At 46.9% G+C, this 4,928-nt stretch overlaps 1 protein-coding gene across 1 annotated transcript in view; it reads right to left on the bottom strand.

Annotated features, from left to right (window-relative positions):
* The window catches only part of Chmp4b (charged multivesicular body protein 4B), a 37,808-nt gene that overhangs the window by 5,982 nt on the left and 26,898 nt on the right, over positions 1–4,928 (bottom strand). The window lies entirely within an intron of this gene.

The raw sequence follows: 4,928 nt of genomic DNA, 5'->3' as shown, positions 1-4,928 counted from the left end.
AAAAAAAAAAAAAAAAAAAGAATTGACCATAGCAAATACTAGATGAGTTTGGGTTAAGATGCTATGCCACACAAAAGCCAACCATCCTGTAAACTGTTCTGCTCTGAAAGTAAGATGGCAGCGGAGCTCTGAGCAGGAATTTCTGTCTGGAAGTCAAGTGAACAAAACCCGAGAGCCACATGCCTAGAGACGGCCAGTACTCCATTCTCTATAATAGGAAACACACAACACGACTGAATCTGGAGTTTGACCACTGGGTCAGATTGATGGTATCTGCTTTCTTAGCTCCCAGCCTGTATAGAAATAGATCGTTGACAAGTGATTCAATAAGACGATCTATCTGTGGCAGAGCTAGGACCAAAGTGCATCTCCCCACTCAAACCCAGGCTCCTTCCCCTTACAGTCTCAGAAAGGCAGCCCAGCAGGTTCGAGCAGAAGGAACAGCTGGCTTGTGCTGGACCAGGGAAGCTGCATTTATCTGCATGCTTGTGAACGTACTCCCTCATACAGCAGGGGTGCTCCAGTGCCATCTCCACAGGCTGCAGGTGGTTTCTTTGTATGTCACAGAAACTAACACATTCCTTCCACTTCCAGGTGTGTACACCTTACAGCCTGCAGGGCACATGCTCCACAGGTTACTCCCAACATCCAACACAGAACCGTGAAGTTACCTGAAACACTGTAAGATTACTTCATTCATTCATTCATTCATTCTCTACTGTGAGCTTTGTGTCCCAACGGCTGAAGGCTGAAGACACATGACTGTTAGCCTGGGCATCTGTCCTAAGAACCACTTGGCCAATGGTTTGGTCTCAAAAAAATTTTTTTGTTTGTTTGTTTTTTGAGACAGTTTTTCTCTGTGCAGCCCTGGCTGCCCTGGAACTCACTCTGTAGACCATGCCGGCCTCGAGCCCAAAAATCTGACTGCCTGTAACTCTGCCTCCTGAGTGCTGGGATAAAGGTAGATGCCATCATGCCCGACATAGGTCTTTGAGAGAACATTTAACTTGATTAAGACTGAGGGCATAAGCCAATGGCAGGGCAAGCATGGCCTGGGCTCAATCTCGAGCACCGCAGTACAGCTAACGCCCTCAGAGAGAGGGACAGAATAGTGATTCTCAACATGTCACACATCAGACCCTCTGCAGAGCAGACATTTACAAGTCACAACAGTAGCAAAATTTGTTATGAAGCAGCCTCAAAATAATTGTATGGTTGGGGGGTCACCACAGCATGAGGAACTGCATGAAAGGGCGCAGCATTAGGAAGGCTGAGAACCGCTGACTCAGAGATTGAAACAAACAAGAAGAGCAATGCACTGCTCCTCATTAAAGTTTGAAGAGCTACTGGATCTGCTTAGAAAAGCTGAAAGGGCCGACCAGCACCTTGTTGAGCATTCTCACGTGTGTGCTGTGCAAGTGCCTCAGAACAACCTTACAAGGTTTCAGCAGACGAGGAAACTGAAGTTCAGGGCGGTTCTGCTCCTCGGCCGAGGCTCTCCAGGCAGAAATCACAAAGAGGAGCTTACAGAGTGTGGATCCAAAGACAACCCTGTGCCACTCTGTTCAGCCTCCCACTTGATTAAAACAGCAGGCATGCCCTGGAGGGAGTCACCCAGCCCAGCAAGACGTGTCCAAGGAGAATAAATCCAACCACTTTTGCTTAAAAACTTCCCATAGCTCTCTCTGCCACCCTACAGCTTCTATCGATCGACCCTCAGGGTCCTGCCTAGGTAAGGGGTAGGTTTCCTCCACAAGTGTAGTCCTGGGAACCCCAGTATCTGCCATCTTCAACAACCATAGCAGCAAGAAGTTACCCTGAGAGAGGCCCTTAACCATCCATGCCTAGGGCTACTTCACTTGTGACATAAACCCCCACCCCAACATCCAGGGATGTCAGGTCTTCCTTCAGGCCTTCTCGGGCAAGGCGTCACACCTCACAGGCGTTCCTTTCTCAGATCCCCCCTCCTAGCCATCCCCAACACTCAGGGCTCAAATGAGAATAGAACTTATTTACAAAGGAGTCAGGAATGTAGCTCCATGGCTGAGTACCTGTGTAATCTCTAGTACCAAGGGACAGGGACAGATAGACAGTTCCTTATGTCACTCAACCCCTCCAGCACCCTGTCGTCGTACAGAAACTCCAGATCCCAGCCTAACAGGAAGACTTAGGGACAGAAAGGGGAAGCACTCTCTGGGGTCACCTTCTGATATGTGCGGAGAGGACAGCTCAGCCACTCCCAACTCTTGCCTACTGTTCACTAGTACCACAAACTCAAGTGACTTCAAGTGTTTTCATATACAAATGGTCCTATCCTAACACTTAAGGTAGCTATATAAGGAATACTAAATGCATTTTTTATTTAATGATACTGTCCACTTGCAATGAGCTTATCAGAGTAACCAGAGGAACATACATGTTCTATGTAGGAGTCTACAGGTGGGGTACACCTCTCCCTGTCTTATTGGTCCATACAACAGGATCTCTGGCAAGCCCCTCACTATTAAGGTAAGTATGCAAAACCTAAGGAAAGGTCCCCAGCAAACACCCTGGCCTCCAGGGTCACCCTCCTTCTGTAGGCTTAGAAAGCTTAGCCAGAAAGCAGTGGACTCCCAGGCTGCTGTGTGGCAGGGACTGTGGGTGTTTTTTCTCCTATCCCTTCTAAAGTCTGTATTTTTAAATTACCTGACAGCTACACCCTGAGAAACCCCTCAAATGTTTCACAAATAAAGCAACCCATTTGGTCAGCATTGGCCCACGGGAACATGTGCAAACACAGGTATCACAGCACTTCACTTCCTATGCCTTACAACTGTGGGAAGTCGCAGTGGAGGGGATCTGGGGGAACCTGGTGCTCCATGGGCCAAATGACACACTTCTTTCTGAACACTGTCCAAGTAAGACTCCCTCCATTCCACCTGGCTATTTGAGGTAGTGGGAGTTTGAGACAGGAAGGCTTGGAATTCACTCAATAGTCCAGGTTGGCCCTGAACTCTCAGCAATCACTCTGTCTCAGACTCTCAGATGCTGACAGGATTATGGGTATGAGCCACCATACCCAGCTCTAACCAGATCTCCAAGCAGACTTGCTTTTCTACATGGCCAAAGTCCACAAAGCCCAAACCCAGTATTTACATAAACAAATGCAAACTGGCTTGGGGGCCAACCTCCCCAAAATCTGGATGGTTGGATTAAAGAAACAAGTTGGAAGCTAAGGAACAGCTGTTCATCAAAGCCAAATCTTCAGAGAAGGCCATCTTCTGCTACAGAACTTAGGGTCATATATAAACACACTGGCTCTAGTAGCCTAAATTTAACCCTACCAACAGAAGTTTAAGAGGTTGCTTTTAGATGAGGAAAAAAAGTCTGTGAAATCTCCATATTTAATTATGCCTTTGCTAGTTCCAAGAGAGTAATTACAGCAGCAATTACAGAATCTAATAACCAGCTTTATTGGCTCTGAAAGCAAAAGCAAAAGCAACTGCAACCATGTTGAAATAAACATTGGTCTCCAGACAGTTGCTTCATTAGACCCTCCTAACAGCTCTTCAAAAGACAGCATGCAAGAGATACCCGAAGAAGCAGAGCGACTCAGGGAGAAACTTTCACCCAGGACTAGAAACCTCTTCTACAAGGCATCCGGCGGTGACAGCAGTGGATTTATCAGTTCAGTACAACTAGAGAGGACTTCCTTTCTTCTAGGCCAAGGTCAGCTAGATTCTCCTGGAAGAACAGAGGTCTGTCTACTGTGACGATTCCACATTCAGTATAGGTGAGACAGCCCAAAGCATCTCAGCAGATGTGGAGAAAGCATGCCTACACACGCCCTGCAGGCTGAGGGCCTCAGCACAGACAAGGTGGGTTCGGGAAGCAGCTCTCATAGAATGGACAGTGTCTGCAGTCCTTCCAAGAGTCATAATTTACACCCAGTAAAAGTAAGATGGGAGGGCACGGAAGTGGCATATGCACTACTTTCCCAATCAGTATAAACCACACAGCAAACACCAGCACACTCCAGACGGTATTTCCCCAGAAACACAGTGAGCCAACGGCAGCTAAGAAGGCTTGCTTCATCTACTCTAGCCATCTTAAGGGTTCTTGCCTCATTGTGCTGTGAAGATTTTCAGAGACCCTTGAGCTAGGAGACCACAACTAGGTATCCAGCCACTGGCCATTTTACTGAAAGCAGGGCAGGGGCTCATCTGTCCTATGTATGAGAGCAAGACAAGACACAAAAGTCAAAGTCACAGTTATACAAAGTAAAAGTTATCCAAAGCCCAGCACCTCTTCAATTAGCTAGAAGTGGGTGCTGGATCACCGGGAGCTAGAGATAAGGTGTTGTGAACTGCTCAGTGTGGGTCAGTGCTGGGAACCGAGCTGAGTCCTCTGCAAGAACAGTACTTATCTGTGGAACCATCCCAGCTCCCTCACCTCATTCCTAAAGTCTGCCCTTCGAAAATCTTATCTAAAATTTCTTTTTTTCCTTTTTTAGAATTATTTATTTTATGTATGAATGAATGTATGTATGAATGAATTTAATGTACGCTGTTGCTGTCTTCAGATGCACCAGAAGAGGGCGTCAGATCTCATTATAGGTGGTTGTGAGCCACCATGTAATTGCTGGGAATTGAACCCAGGACCTCTGGAAGAGTAGCCAGTGCTCTGACCTGTTGAGCCATTTCTCCAGCCCCTTATCTAAGAGTTCTGATGACCTATGGAGGAACTGAAAAATGACAGTTTGCTCTCCTAAATCCTAAATTAGAAGAAAAAGAGGCCAGTCATGGTGGCTTACATGTAATCCCAGGCTAGCTAGCCTGGGCAACAGAATAAGCCCTGATTTAAGAAAGCAAATCAGGGGGCTGGTGAAATGGCTCAGTGGGTAAGAGCACCCTACTGCTCTTCCAAAGGTCCAGAGTTCAAATCCCAGC

Source organism: Mus caroli, chromosome 2 (genome assembly GCF_900094665.2).
Source record: "Mus caroli chromosome 2, CAROLI_EIJ_v1.1, whole genome shotgun sequence".
Classification (NCBI taxonomy): domain Eukaryota; kingdom Metazoa; phylum Chordata; class Mammalia; order Rodentia; family Muridae; genus Mus; species Mus caroli.
The sequence above is the reverse complement of the archived record's forward strand: the minus strand, read 5'-3'. Positions and strand labels throughout refer to the sequence as shown.